The following is a 16,506-nucleotide window of genomic DNA, read 5'->3' on the forward strand; positions in this document are numbered from 1 at the left end:
TGTAAAGTCATAGTGGCCAGGTGAAGTCCCAGGGGACTGGAAAAAAAGGAAACATTGTACCCATCTTTAAAAAGAGTAGAAAGAAGGACCTTGGAAACTTTTCTGTAGGGATGATAAGCCACTGGCAAAGGCTGACCAGAGAAGCTGTAGCTGCCCCATCCCTGGAAGTGTTCAAGGTCGGGTTCAGTAGAGCTTTGAGCAATCTGGTCTAGTGTGTGGCATACCTGTCAATGGCAGGGGGTTGGAATAAGGTTAGCTTTAAGGTGCATCCCAAGCCAAAATATTGTGTGATTCTATGATGATTCTATGATTGGCTGGGCATTGTTTGGTTGGTGCAGAGAAAGTGTTTTCATTCACTTTGCTTTCAGCCTGCACGGTCCCGCAGGAACAGAGAGTGGGTGCAGGGTACCATGGTCCGGCATCATCTCAGCAGACTGCAGCCTCAGCCTCTGTCACCCCAGCAATGTTGTCCCTAGGTTCATCCCAGGATGCCCAGGCTTTCTTCAAAGAGCGCTGCAAGGTGTTACAGGCAGAGCTGGTCCAGTGGTGAGGGGCAGTGAGGGGCTGCAGCATGATCCTGGCTGAGGTGAAGGTCGACTCAGGACTGTTAGGGGCCAGAGTGTATCCCCAGTGCCTTGGAGGGCAGACATGTACAAGGCTAGGGAAGAGAACAACAACAAGGACACAATGCAAAGAAGAAGCAGCTCCAAGGAGCTGGAAAGCAGTAGATCCATGCCATTGTCCTGATTCATCCCCAGAGAAGTGACAACCATAGGCTCCATGGAGTCAGACATTAGCAGCAGCTCCATGGAACTGGAATGTAGAATCCTCTCTGCTGCTTCAGGCAGGCGTTCCCTGGAAGAACCCAGACACCAGCAGAAGGTGCCCACAGGCAGGGAGCGTGGCCAGGTGGCAGGATGGTTCCTGGGGAAACTCCATGCCTAGTGGAAATCTCACATCTGTCCCTGCAAGTGCTACCACATCTGCTTGAAGTTCCAGTGATGGCGGTGCTGGGACTTCAAGAAAAAACGGTTCCATTAACCCTGAGCAGTTGGGGAGTGTGTGCTCAGGAACTGCTTGGGACAGCCCAATCCCTAGGCCTGATCAGATCCCTCTGTAGAGGCTTCCTGCCCTCTGGCAGATTCACACGCGTCCAACCTGCTATCCTCTTCAAGATGACTGAGGGTGCACTCGATCCCCTCCTCCAGATCATAAAACTGATATACAGGAGTGGTCCTAGTACTGAGCCCTGGGGAACACCACTGAATTAGAAAGAAATTCTTCCCTTGAGGGTGACAAGGCACTGATGCAGATTGCCCAGAGAAGCTGTAGCTGCCCCTTCTCTGGAAGTGTTCAAGGGGAGGTTGGATAGGGCTTTGAGCTACCTGGTCTAGCGGAAGGTGTCCCTGACAATGACAGGGGCGTTGGAACTGGGCGAACAGTAGGGTCCCTTTCAACTCAAATCATTCTATGATTTGCCATCTGTGCAATCACCAGGTAGGATAAAAAAAGGGTAAAATATAGAAGAAGGAAAAGTTGTACCCTGTACAAGACCTGTCTCTCTCTCCCTTCCTCTGGCACCAGATAGCAGTAGTAATCAAGGGATTGGGTTTTTTCAAAGGATAGGAGCCTTCCTCATCCATCTCCTGCCTACGGGGAAAAAAGAAGGAATCCTTTCTTTTACTAGAGAGATATATCTGTTTTTCTTGCCCCAAGAAGCAAAGCAAGAACATATGCTTGGAAGTCGAAGATCACCATCTCAAATGTTGATATTCTTCCTGCTTGCAGCAGCATCCAGAGTCCCAGAAATTTCTTCAGGAGTAAGGATGACAGCTTCAAAGAGGCCTACTGTTGAATCCTCGTTTCTACAGCTTCTGAGAAAGGTGAGCTACATTACAGATAAGCAAGATTTTCTTGCTGAGTGGAATTGTTTAACCTTTTCAGGGAAGGGAGAAAAGAAAAAAGAGGGGGCCAAACACACTTTTCTGAAACACTTTAATTTTGGGTATAACTACAAAATTAAAGAAGGTAAAGGTTTCCTCATGGAGCAATTCTACTACTTAATACCAGTAATCAACCATTCACAAGACCATTGTGTGGGCACTCTTAATCCAAACTTCCAGCTAAGGGCATCTGAATCCATCTCTGCGTGGAGTGCCTATTCCCAGCACAGGAGATTTTTTCAAGCTGCACAGCACTGATCAGCTTCATTTTTATGGACTACCTAAATGCCCATTCAGTCAGAGAGACCCCTTTCTTTAGAACAGGGGAGGTGAGACATATGCATTTTAATTGTTGGTCTGACCTGGCAGATTAATTGAAACCATTCTCTCTCCTGAGAGCAGCACACCATGAGAATACCGAAATATTTTCATTTACCTTCCACTTGATCATTGATATCAATGCCAGACTTTCTGCTGACTTGGGGCTAGAATAAGTTGCTATGTAATTATATTACCATACTTTATACTGTTATACTTTTAGATTCTATACTGTAATTATACAGCATAGAATTAATTGCATAAAAATGTGTTAGCCTGTCATTAATAAGATTTATCATGCATTCTTCCAAGTAAATTACAAGAAATTATCATAACATGGTAAGGATGCAGTGTGACATAGTTTTTTGGAAAGCCTGAATGGGAGTGCTAGGGTTTTTGAATTAGTACAATCATTATTATGCTACCTAAAGCAATATCCCAAGAGTTTTCTCAGGAGAGCACATGCACAATCCCTGTTGTTTAACCAAGACAGTGATGAAAAAAGTGTGTTCTAAGCGCTGGCTTAAAGCAGAATTTTCTCTGTACCAGGCCTTAAGAACTCCATGTCTGTGCATATCTCTCTACAAGCCTGTATAATATGTTTTACAACCTAGGCTTAATCTTGAGCACTCTACAGTCTTAGAAATATCTGAAAAAGCATCTTACATTGGTCTCTAATATTAAGAAATTAAATTTAACGTATTTCACCTCCTATAGTGCTTTAATTTTTACCACCATCTTTCTACTGTGCCTCACTGTTCTTCCTCTAATTGCTGCTACCAGGTTTTTCAGGGCAGACATTAATTTTCCATGTGCTTTCTGGAAACTATCAAGCACGATTCAGGTACTTAAGATAGAGTAATAATAATAAAATGTAATGTAAACAAAACAGAGAGCATCCCAAAATGGGATGCCTGACGTGTTTCTGCATGGGGATCTTCCGCACACTCCAATCAAGATGTTTTTGCTTCTTGCAAGTCCAGTGAATCATTCATACTGTAAAGGAGTAATTTAGTTTCTCAAACAATGGCATAAAGCAATATTTACTGAAATAATGCCTAATAAAATTCTTAAAAAAACAAATAGCCTCTACTGCTGTTAATATATTTGCCACAGAATTCTGGCAGCTTTGATCAGCTTTGTCAGTTCAGGCATGCAATGGTGTTCATATTGATTCAGGCATTAATCAGAACACATTTTTTTATTTCAGAATTAGCACACAAAAAGTCTTTTCTGTGTTATCATGCTAATATGTTATATCAAAGACTAAATTAACATTTTACTGCTGCTAACCAGAGGCAATGCTTCATATACAATTCAGATGATGTTGCCAAACTTTTCACATTACCAGCTGTTTAAATCTGAGAGTGCTTAATATCTGTGGGCCTAAAGAAAGATCTTTTGAAAATAACTTAACAAAGCTCCCCACAGTCCAGTACCAGTATTCCCAGAGATAATGAAGCCTCATACTGTTCCTGATCTCTATTATGCTTCCAGTAATATGGCAATGAACAATGTTCCAAACACCATTATAGAACGCCCCTTTCCATCTTCACCTTCCTTTCATTTTTTCAAACTCTTTTTTTAGTCTCAAAGCTATTCTGAAAAAGGACAGGAGAGCAGAAGAGAGGATGGAGCTGGTAATCTGCTGCATCTGAACTGCTTTCCTCTCCTGGGAGTGAAAGATAATGACAAAGCAGTAAAAACTGTATTTTGCTGTTTTCCACCACCTTCACATGAAAACCCTTCTTCTAAAGCAACCATCTAATGTCAGCAGTTACCATTATGCATTAGTGTTTTGCTGGAAGAATTCCTAGCTCTCACCCCAGAGGTTTCCTATGGCAAACATCCCAGTTTCATCCTACCTGTAAATGCATAGATCATGCATGCAGCTACTGCCTGCCAGGGAACACTCATTGATCACCATTCAGGCAAATTTTCTTGACTTTTGAGAGATCTGTATAAAAACATTCAGCATGGTACCTGTGAAATTATGCCAGCAGAAGTTTGTATCTCCTACATGGATGTAGAATATTTTGCCAGGAATCTGATAGAAACAGTTGAGAGTACATGGAAGTTTTCACTTTTCTTCTGAGAACGGTTCCTATCTACAATGAGGAACACAGGTTATGCACTCTGTTTAGACTTAGAATAAACATTACCTAGGTTTAAATCGTGATTTAAATTGCCATTTAAAAAAACTAATCCTCATATGCATTTAGAACAACGGATACACTCAATTATAAAATTTAACACAGAATCAAAGAACTACCTTTACATAACTGATTATGAATTACAAATAATTAAATCTAGATGGTGACAAATTAGATTATCCAGGGAGTTAACTTGCTCCAAAAAATTCCCCATCTCTTTATCACCTAATGATACTTGAGGGTATTGAAAAGACCTTTTCATCAAGCTGAGGACCAAATTTTGTCTATGTCAGACCAGAGGTACTAAATTTACGAGTACTGATATTGTCTCAGTCAATGGTGTAAAGAAATACCAACCACAGCAATAATGGCAAAGAACAAGAGCTGGGCTGTTCCTCAACTATTATTTGCATTCACTCTGGGATCTGCAGGAAGCCTGTACAGACCTGAGAAGAACTATGTTCCCATCAAGTTGCTTTCCCCATAATCAAACTGCCAGAATCCCCATTAGCATGCCTTTATAAATGTCAAATGTTTAGCAATAATTTAATGTTTAAGAGGCTAGGACTTGGATGTCACTGCCAATGTCTGTATCCACAAGGAAGGTCACAGCTCTTTAGCCAAACACTAGCAATCCAAGACTCTCTGGATTTCTGCTGTGACATAATTGTCAAATAGCACTTGAGAGTTTACAATCACAGCTGTGGGTACTGTTAACTAATGGTGGATATATTTCTTCCTACAGATGAGCTAAGATTACTTCCTCTGTCTCCTCTGGGTACTTTCCCAACCTGTCACCACATTCTCAGTTAAACTGAGAACTAATTTATATCTCTGTTCTGCTCTTCTTTGCAAACCAAGGTGTTGTGTCATCCATCTTGGGTGGAAGATATAGATTCATACATTTTCTTTAGCAATAGGCTAAAAATAACCAGATCACATATTTCCTAAGGGTGGGATTCATTTATTTTAACTTTTAGCCACCCGATGTCCAATCTAGTTTCCTTGCCTCCACACAAAAGTCATAAAAAAGAGTAATAAGCAGGTCCAGAAGGCAAGTTATTTGACCTAGTTTAAACTTATCCTGCTTTCAAAGCCTGCTTCTCTCTCTTTTCTGTGAGGATAGTCAAAGTGTCTAGCTCATACTTGGACAAGTTTTTTTGATCCCAAAATTAGATCCCATACTAACTCCCAAATGGCCTCTTTTCTGGTTGAATAGAAGGAAAAAGCAAACCAGTGACCAGCATTATTCTCTCTAGAAATAAGGTTTTTTTGAAAAACAGTTACCCATACTCATCTGCTGAAATTTGCATAAGAGGAATAAAAAAGACACTGAAAAATAGGGTTTCATCTTACTCTGATAAGAGACACCACTAAGTCACTTAACAGTCCTTCACAAGCAACAGTGTTGGAAACAGCTTTAAGCTTTCAAAGCAAGTGAAAAAACATCTACTCAAAACCATCAACTATTCCTTACACAAATGCTATCAACCACCTCAATCTCTTTGGCAGGGCCATCCTCAATTTTTACATCCCAGTGCTCCAGGTCCTCGGTTTTAGAAACCATGTGAGAATTCACTACCTATTGAGGCAGGCTGTAATCCCCTGAGAATGATGTAGTTCTTTATCAGCTTCAAGTTAGATTTTTTCCAAAGCCCTTCTAAAATCATGGGTTTACAGAAAGCGGAAGAAAGAAAACCAACAGCCAAAACACATTCTTCAAATAGATATAGAACCAAGAATACTTTTCTTACAATGAGTAAATGATGTATTTGAAACCTATAGCTTTTACATACAAATATTTGATATTCAGAGGTGACTACTGTTAGTGAGCATTCTCTTTTGGAACACAGATAGCATTTAAACCTCAATAAAAGGTGAATTTTTCACCCACGTTGATTTAACAGTTCAAGAAGAGACACTGCTATTCAAACAATATATTTAGCTTTTTAGATTCTGAGATCTGCAAAGAAGAATTCACAGATTTAGGCACTGTATGCTCTTCCTTTTTTAGCTTTCAGATGCCCTGGATAAATAAAGCTGTTTTCCTTTTTTGCCAACAGCGAGGGATCTTGTATGAAGGGCAAGTTAGAAAAAGAACTATGAGAAAACTTTATTCTTAATACTTTGACTACTACTTCTGAGCATTACAGCAAGATTTCATGGAAACTTGGTGCCCAACAATACAAAAACAGAAAACAAACAAACTTATTGCCTAACATACATTGCTGTTTCTCCTTTATTTTTAAGGAACGCATCTAACTTGCAAAGAGAATTTAGCACCCATTCTGCACCTTTGGGAGCCCTACTACCATTGAATCTTCGGGTTTACATGCTTTCTAACACAGATTACAGTATCACTATTGATGTAACACACTATAATTGCCAATCATTTATGAAACAAGCACAAAACACTACTACAGTCCTTCACATGTAAGATGCAACACAGCACACACGGGATCAGTAACAGAACATGGAGTATTTGACTACTGAACAACAAGCCAAGGCTGCTTACTTCATCATTATAATAATGGCCCATCTTCGCGAACGAAGATTTGGGGAAAGGTCTTTTTACCTTTCCAGCCTGCGCAATGGATTTTTTAGGTGAGACACAGCCTGCGCTGAACTGAGCCCACCCTTTAATCCTAAGGTTCATCTGCCGGGGCCAAGCAAGCTTGGACAACGGCAGTGAGGTCCTCAGGACGTAGGTTTGTTTAGAGTGTCCTTCTCATAGATGGATGGCCACACAGGGCTAACGACCTCCATCAGGCCAGGAGACCGGGGACTTGAACCCGTGGTCGCAGCAGTGAAAGTCCTGCACGCTAACCACTAGGCCACCAGGGGTCTCACTTCATCATTAGTGCGAAAGAAAATTGGAGTATGCCAATAATTTCTTCATTAGCTCACCACCCACAGCACAAGGCAGCTTACTGAAGCAATGAAACCCAGAGATCTGTTTCTTTCCAGACTACTGAGCCATTTGTTATCAGTGTTGTGATTTCAAAGATGCTTCTGCCTGAAAAAGAATAAAATTTGTGTTTTCAGAAGAAATATGTTTTTTCATTAAGATACAAAAAAAATAAAAAAAAACTTTATCAAGGGTCACAATAGTTAAGCTGGTGTAAAGTGGGGATATTTAAAAAGGCTTTGTTTAACCCAGCAATGCATATGTCCTAGGTAGTCCCTACAGAAGGAAAACAGGCTCTCAGAAGGCCAATTGAAAGCAGGCTCTGAAACACAGGTAATCTGACTTGCCCACTAAAGGAGTCTGTTGATTGTAAATCAGCTTTTCTCAAGCTCCCTACAAGCCTGACCTTTCCTGATTTTCATTGCCTTTGTACTAATCCCTGTCCCCAAAGAGAAAAACTACTACCTTTGACTGACACCAGCAACTCCTGTGCTAGGGAGTAAGGACAAGAGAAACTAATGTAATTTTTGGGAAGAACTTAGTTCACTTTTTGCCCATCACATGGAAGCAATGTTGTTGCAATTAGAGGTTGTTAGCTGTTCCCTGGTTAGTATAAACTAGCAACCAACAGTTGCAGCTGCTTTGTACTCCATTATACAGGAGAAACTGAGCTGCTGCTAGTAACAAATCAGCATAATTTAATTTTGATTTAATGTTTATCCTTTTTTTCTTTAATAGCTAATAGTATTTTGATCCTTTTTAGACATTCTTGTCTCTCACCACAATGCTCATTTTCATAAACTGCTTCAGGCCTATCAAACTTTATTTTGAAAATATCTTTTTTTTCCACAAACCTTCCATCTGTAGAGTGTCAGTGTATCTTGTCTAAGCAGCTAATACTTAGGTGATAAAACTATTTAATTATCAATATGTTGTTTGCAGGTTGGTTTTTTTTCACTTGTGAAACTTTTTGTGATAGTTCAGCTTGGATGGGGGAATGCTATGTTTACAGTAAGAAAAAGCTGTAATTCCTAATTGCAGATATAAATATGCACCTCCATAACTCAGAGAAAGCAAGCTGCTTAAGTCATTAAAGTTACCCAACAGAGTAAACATTCAAAGACTGTAATGACAGCTTGTTCTCATTTCCTTGCTTACAGAAATTGGACTGCTTCTGGGTGCTATCAATTAGCACATCCCAAAACTTTGCAGGCATGTGGCTGTTAGCGACCCCACATTCGTGTGTCAAGATAGAAGCCATGTGCGTCTAAATATCTGTCCTTGGCTCTCCTAAGCACGATGACAGCTTGGGTGGCTAAAACACTGTCTGGCACTTCACTGAGCAACAGCTTGTAAGAATAATAATAATAGTAACAACATACCTTTATAGTATGGTAATACACTTATAATAAATAGAAACTATTTCTAGCTAGAGAATATAAGACTACACTGGAACAAGATGGATTTCAGCCTGATCTCTTTATCCAGCACCAAACACTTAAACTAAGGCATCAAAAATAAGTCAAAATCTCATATTTTATTTATAAAAAAAAAAAAAGTTTTTTTAACAAGTGTTGGAAATGAAAGAAGAGATATATCAATGAACAGTTCAACAGTCTAAATAAATAAAGCATAAGTGATGAAATGTGGGACTAGGAGTTTTTTGACTCTTCTTGAAGCAACTGCTTAGATGCTTGAGAACCTAGAAATAAATAATCAATCTTTGCATTGTTCATGTAAAGTATCTTCTCCAATTTGGCTTTGCTCCTAACATTTTTGGTAGTTAAGCTTATGCTTCCTATGTTGCTGTTTCCTTTAAAAATTCAGTTGGTGTTTTGGTGGAGGTAGGCTGCCTCCTCCAAACATTTCCATCATCCTCCATATTTTGGATGAGACAGTCAGATCTGGAAAAGTTATGGTTAGCTTAAGCAACTGCCACTACAGTTGACCTTCCTCAGTAGCTCAGATAATCTAGTGCATTGCTCTGGGTTGTGAGACGTGACATTATATACTAAATGCTGAAGCTTTACAAAGAACTATCAGCAAACATGCAACCGAATTTTCCCTTATTAGGGATTATTCTTGGCTGCTTTACCTCAGCCCCATTTCAGCTCATACATGAGTTTAGCAACTTCCACAATACTTTACTCCAACAATCAGGATCTTGAATTCAATTCCTAGAGCCTCCAGTCTGACACAGTATGACATTATCACACTTAAAGGTATTTGAGGAGGTTTTGAGCTATTTAAGCACAGAAAAAACAGTTTTATTTAAATGAGCTGTTTATTAATTGGAATTAGATTTATTCTTTCCCATCTGTTTATAGAAGTCTTTAATTTCTGAACTAGGAAAAAGTAGCAACATATTTATGACCAACTTAAGTGCTGCCTCCCGCTCCCTCATTCAAAAGAAACAAGAGTAAGTTGTCTCCCTTTCTTGCCATACCGAAACAAATGGCATTTTCTGAGCATGTCAAAGCATTTCAGTCAGTTGACAAGATCATTTCAACAGTTTGGACTGGATTTCAGATTATCTTCCAGACTTCAAACTCAAAATGCTACATCTTATAAAACAGTTTTAGAATCATAGAATCATAGAATGGTTTGGGCTGGAAGGGACCCTAAAGATCACCTAGTTCCAACCTCCCTGTCATGGGCAGGGACACCTTTCACTGGACCAGGTTATTCAGAGCTCCATCCAACTCAGCCTTGAACACTTCCAGGGATGGGACCTGCACGGCTTCTCTGGGCAATCTGTTCAAGTGCCTCAACACCCTCACAGCAAAGAGCTTCCTCCTAATATCTCATGGCTAGGCTTTGCGAACGAAGATTTGGGAAGGGCTCTACCCACGTTTGTTACAAGCCAGTTGGTGGCTAAAAAGGCCAATACGAGATAGGCATGTCTGGTTGCAAAAGGCACAGCAGAAAGACTCGTTAGATGGTATATTCTGCAAGGCATGATTCTTTCTGCGTTGTCTTTTCTCCTCAAGAGTGATCCTGTGTGCTTTCTCAAAAGCATCAGCAGTGTTATAGGTGGTGTGTCTCCAGACCTCCCAATTGGAGGCCAGAGTGGACCAGTTATCGTGGTCAATATGGCCAAGGCTGAGATGTTGTTTCAGGGAGTCCTTGTATCTTTTCTTCGGGGCTCCTCTCTTGCAGCAGCCAGTGGCAAGTTCACCATAAAGCAGGATCTTAGGGAGGCGGTGGTCCTTCATCCTGGAGACGTGTCCTGCCCAGCGTAGCTGTGTTCTCAGTAACATGGCCTCAATACTTGTGATTGCTGCTTGTTCAAGAACAGACATATTGGTCACATAATCTGACCAGTGGATGTTTAGGATTGTGCGGAGACAGCGTTAATGGAAGCGTTCTAGGAGACACAGGTGGTGGTGGTAGATGACCCATGATTCAGATCCATATAAGAGAGTAGACAGCACTATGGCTCTGTAAACACTGATCTTTGTACTTTTCTTCAGGTGTTTATTTTGCCAAACTCTTTTATGAAGCTTTCCGAAAGCACTATATGCCTTTCTAAGCCTAAATGGATCTTTTAGCTTGGATCCATTCCCCCCTGTCCTGTCACTGCATGCTCTTGTAAAATTCCCTCTCTGTCTTTCCTTTAGGCTCCCTTCAGATACTGGAAGGCTGCAATTAGGTCACCACTAAGCCATCTCTTTTCCAGGTTGAAAAAAACAAACTCTCTCAGCTGTTCCTCATGAGAGGCGGTCCATCTCTCTAATCATCTCAGTTGTCCTCCTCTGGACTCACTCCAACAGGTCCATGTCTTTCTTTTGCTGACAACCCCAGGCCTGGATGCAGTACTCAAGTAGGGTGTCACCAGAGCAGAAAGCAAAGCTGCTTAATGTTTGTCTCTCCTATCCTTAACAACTACAGTACAGTAAAGTTTCTTTCATTTTGTTTTAATTAATTCTTATCAATAAATATTGAACTTTTTGAGAAAACAATTCTACCATTTTCAAACTATTTGAAAATTCACATCAAAAGTTTTGGAGGAAGGAATAGGTTCCTGAAACTAATGAAATCATTGAGTTAGCATACCACGTCCCACATCTAGAAATCTAGGTTAATTTATTTCCAGAGATTTGAGTCCATATCTCATCATCAAGTATTTTGGGTGGAGAATTTTATTTAAGTCCATGGTGTAAACTAGGCAAAGAGTGGGTCTGAGCATCCACCTCTTAGCTGACTCCATCAGAACACAGGAGAACTTGGAGGAGGCTCTTGTCACTCCTCCTTGTAAGAGTTATGATACTTAGAGAAATTAGTCCCTAGCTCAAAAAAGAATGTTCCAGATCAGTAGAAAGGAGGCTTCAGGATACTTTGGAGTCACTACCCTTAGAGTCTACTTACTGATCCTGTAGGTACTGATATAGTACAATTTTCACTAGGTAATGACTTGGGAACAAGCATGACCTTATCTGTCCCTTAGGGTCTTGGGAAAAACTATACAAAGTAACCAAATTTCCTTTAGCATATAAGGAAACTAAACCCCCATATCTAGTTCCCAATAACTTCACATTTTTTGTAAAAAATAGGTGAACTTATCTCACAGACAAAGCAGAAAAAATTATATCACCAAATCAAGAAGTTGACAGAGAACACTTGCCTGTGAAAGCTAGCAGCGTGCAGGGGAAAAGAGAATGAAATGTTCTTTGCTTTTGACTTGTAATAAAATTTTCAGTGCTTCACAGTGCCTCGGGTAGCTCTTCAGACCCTCTCTAAGGAGCTGTGACTCATCAGTTGAAGAATGCTAGTCTGGAGATCACTTTTTTTTTAGTTGTTGTTGTTGTTGTGAATAAGCGTATCTGAGGCCATGCCTCCTTTACTTTAGTGCTTACATCCATAACAGAAGTTGCAAATGTTATGATTCTGCGTTGTTCAGCATATTTCACACTCCTAGGAGTAAAATAGTTTTGCTGGAAAGCAGGGCAGATGTGATTATGAAACATATTATTACATTTGCAACAAGTTATTGCTCTATTCTACACAAATTACTCATGGTTAAAATTTCATGTTAATGGCATAGGGGAGTAGCAGGAGACAAAGCCAATGCAATGAGAGAAGCTAATAAAGCAAGGTGTCTCTGGGCCTTCTGCCTCCCTGTGTTATCTGTACTGTTCTTTAGCCACCTGCACATCCTAAATTTTATGATAATATAAACCTGAAAACTCTAATTGGGAGCGCTCTGGCTGATGTATATATGAATCAAGAAGTCTTGTGATAAAACTGAAGAAAAAATACAGGAAAGCCCCATTGGACATGAGCCCTCCAGAACATTTTTATGTGGGTTTCTGGGTTTTGTATATTCTTTATAGATCTTCATGCTCCAAAAAAGACTAAAGTGGAACACGTAGGGAAGGGAAATGTAAGCAGAAACATTCCCAGAAGTTTTAATTTGCTTTGAACGAAAAATATCTTCAAAAAGATCTGGAAAGTTTTAAAGATAATATTGAGATGTTAGAATGATGACAACATTTGTGGTACTGTTAATGTGAATCAATATCAGAGTGCATAATGTCAGTACAATTTATCCTACTCTGAAAATAAATAGATCAGGAAATTTAAGACCTAATTATGTTGTGTGTGGAAAGCCTGAAGCAAGAGATAAAAAGAAAAGGTGAGTTGGTGCTGTATCAGTAAATGAGGCCTAAACCAAGGAAACAAAGAAACATAAAAGCTGTAAAAAATATACTACTTAGGACCTCTTCCTCCTCCTTCTAGCATCCGTAGCCAAGAATAGCACTGATTCCCTGCCCAGACAGAATAGTGTTCACCACAAGAAAGGAGAAAATAAAAAGAAGGTGGGTCTATGAATCCTCTCTGAGACATCCAGAGTCTCTCTGACCAAAACATATATCAGAGCCTCATGCCATGCGTACTTTCAACTGGGGAAATCTGCTGACTTAATAGTACATTTATATGGGTGGAAAAAAAAGGCTACAGAAGAATGTACACATGCAAATAATGTCAGATGCAGCAAGGATGCAATGTAGGATGAAGTGAGAATTAGGATCTTCACATGTAATACTAAGAGCTTTTAGGCAATGGATAGCTAATTCTGCTCAGTAGAGAACTTTCAGCCAGAAAGAGCCACTGAGACCTTTCCTCATTTAAGACCAATACTCTGAAAAGATGTTGAGACTTATAAACGTGTTTGTAGGGCTCATTCCCAAACCCAGTTCACACGCTCTGATTATCCACAGAGCCAGGTGGATAATCATGTGTCCTCATGGTTGAAAACAACAGAGGACACAGATGGACTTGGATGGGAATACCAGTCCTACCTGAACTGTTACCAAGAATAGTGGGAACATGATCCAGAAGATCAGAAACCAACATTAGGTGTAAATTTTAAAATTGCAAGAATTCCAAAATGTACTATAAATGTACTATGATTGAACTGCATTGATATTAGTGGATCAGGATCCATTCGACTATAAGAAAAAGTTGGCATGCCTGCTAGAGTAAAAAATTATGATACAGTCTAAATGGTATATACCAGAGAATCATTAAAGAATCTAAATGTTACATATCAGAGAAACATTAAAGTAAAATAGGAAACTGTTGGAAGAGCTAAGGGGAAGACTACAAGGTTTACGCTTTACCTGTTTTAGTATTTTAAAGAAGCTTAATTGGGGAGTTTTCTAGCTTTATAACTGGAAGAGAACTTTATATAAGACCAGGTAATGGTTGCAGAAACATTTGGTTGAATAACAAAACCATCAGAAAGTATTTTGATATGTTCTGCAAAACACTGCAGAAGTAAAAAAGATCTATACAATTGTTTACTACTTATGTAAACTTAATTAAGCTGAACTCAAGAACTGGTACTAAAGCAAACAGTTTAGGCCTTGGGCTGAAAATGTACAGCCAAGTGCTTATTATACTTATTATCTCCTCAGTGGTCTTTTTACTTTCCCTTCCTTTCTGCCTCCTGCTATGCATCCTCAGCAATTTTTAGCTTGATTTTTTCACTTGAAAAAACTAAATTTGAGAATTTTATAAATAAATAAACCAAAACCTTACACAATTCTACAAGAGTGTTCTTTGATGAAAAGGTACACACACACCCTGCCCCTGATTTTCTCTTATTGCCCTCCTGGGCTTCTATAAACAGTTTCCTGTTCAGGTAGACATTTTCGGGGGGAATTATAAAAACAGAGTGAGGTGATTTAGGAAGCTATAGGGCATATTCACCATATGGCATGCCCAAAGGATACACTAGCAACACAATAAAGTGCAACTCATCATGTAATACTGCTGTATTAAGCATATCATTGCCTCCACTTGTAGCAGAGTCCTGAATCAGAAAACGTGAGTTAGTGCATACATGACAATTTTCATTCTCCAAGTAGTCCATAGCAAAATTTATTTCTAAGGAATAAAATAAGAATGTGCAAGGAGGATAAAAACTTTCTTAAGCAAATCAAATACTGACATTTTCTCTTCCTAAATGGTTTCCAAGTTTGGTAATATGCAGGCCACAGAGTGCAAAAAGGTAAGGGTACTCCCCCAGTGCCTAAGTTGGTGCCTGAAGACTCAGCTTTCTGATTCAACATATGATCAACTATTGCCCTGCACTATAAGCAGAATACAATCCAAGAACTTGTAACGCCTTTGTACTGCTGTACATGTACACAGATGGTACCAGGTACCTGAGAGTCTGACCTAGAAATCCATCTGTTCTGAAGTTGCTTTAAATCCTTTGCTCACTTTCTTTGGAGCCCTGAATGAAAATAAAAGCTTTTAGCTTTGCTTCTTTTTTTCAGACACTACCAACCATTGTTAAAGCTTCACACAGTGAAGTACATGAAAAATCTCTGCTGAAACTCTATGATTTAGGGAAAAAGGCAAAAGAGAAAAAAAACAAGGAAAGAAGGAAGGAGAAAGACATCCCACTTCCACTGTCTGAAAAAGAGGAGGAAGTTGGGATTAAAGCTCAGATGAGAAAGTTCAGACAAAAAGCACAACTGACAGATGATATAGGTTCATCATGCATTAAAGTATGTGTGTTTGCTGGCTGATTTTTAGCAGCTGCTTCTGTAAGAGCAACCACTTGCCACTGCTTTACCAACCAATGGCTGAAGACAAAAAACAGCATCCATCACCTGAACGGAAAACTCTCTACTGCTCATTACCAGGGCTCCTTGTGCTACAGCTCTGCAGGGTGAGTGCTCTAGCCTGTTTACTCTTAGATAAATTGAACCATATTCCAATATCACTCACAAGAGAGCAGAAAAAAAACCACAAAGGTGTTGGTTCAGCAGTAATGAGGCCTACAGGTAAGCATCCACCATCTTTTCATAGAAACATAGAAACACAGAAGCATAGAATGGTTTCAGTTGGAAGGGACCCCTCTGCCATGGAGAGGGATGCCACACACTAGGCCAGGTTGCTCAAATTCCCATCTAACCAGCCCTTGAAAACTTCCAGCGACGGGGCATCCATCACTTCTCTGGGCAAACTGTTTCAATTTCTCTCTATCCTTGCAGAGAATAATTTCTTCCTAATATCTAATCTAAACCTACCCCCTTTCAGTTTAAAGCCACTAACCCTTGTTATATTCACTACGCGTCCCTTCTAAAAAGTCCCTCTCTGCCTCTCTTGTAGAACCCCTCCAGTTGCTGGAAGGCTGCTACAACATCTCCCCGAAGGCTTCTCTTCTCCAGGCTGAACAATCCAAACTCTTTCAGCCTGACTTCATAGGAGAGGTGCTCCAGCCCTCTGATCACCTTGGTGGCCCTTCTTTGTACCTGCTCTAACAGGCCTATGTCCCTCCTGTGCAGGGGACCCCAGAGCTGGATGCAGTACTGCAGGTAGGGTCCAACTAGAGCACAGTAGAGAGGCAGACTCATCCACTTCAACCTCCTGGCCATGCTGCTTTTGATACAGCCCAGGATAGCGTTGGCTTTCTAGGTTGCAAAAGTACATTGCTAAGTCCTGTTGAGCTTCTCATCTACTAACACCTTGAAGTCTTTCTCCTCAGGGCTGTTCTAAATCCATTTTCCATCCAGACTGTATTTGTGTTTGGGATTGCCCTGGCCCTTGTGCAGGACCTTGTGCCTGACCTGAACTTTATGAGGTTCATATGGGCCCATATCCTAAGCCTGTCAAAGTCCCTCTGGATGATATCCCTTCCCTCCAGCATGTTGACTGCACCACACAG

The 16,506-nt window shown here is 40.2% G+C and overlaps 1 long non-coding RNA gene across 1 annotated transcript; it reads left to right on the forward strand.

The window, feature by feature from the left end:
- The first annotated feature begins 464 nt into the window (after nt 1-464).
- Nucleotides 465-3,238, forward strand: LOC113967613. Its single transcript, XR_003534236.1, has 3 exons — nt 465-546; nt 1,792-1,883; nt 3,045-3,238. It is a non-coding gene; the product is annotated as an uncharacterized LOC113967613 (long non-coding RNA).
- The last annotated feature ends 13,268 nt before the right edge of the window (nt 3,239-16,506 follow it).

The sequence above is a fragment of the Neopelma chrysocephalum genome, unplaced genomic scaffold (genome assembly GCF_003984885.1).
Source record: "Neopelma chrysocephalum unplaced genomic scaffold, ASM398488v2 Primary Assembly neopelma1_23, whole genome shotgun sequence".
NCBI classification, from domain to species: domain Eukaryota; kingdom Metazoa; phylum Chordata; class Aves; order Passeriformes; family Pipridae; genus Neopelma; species Neopelma chrysocephalum.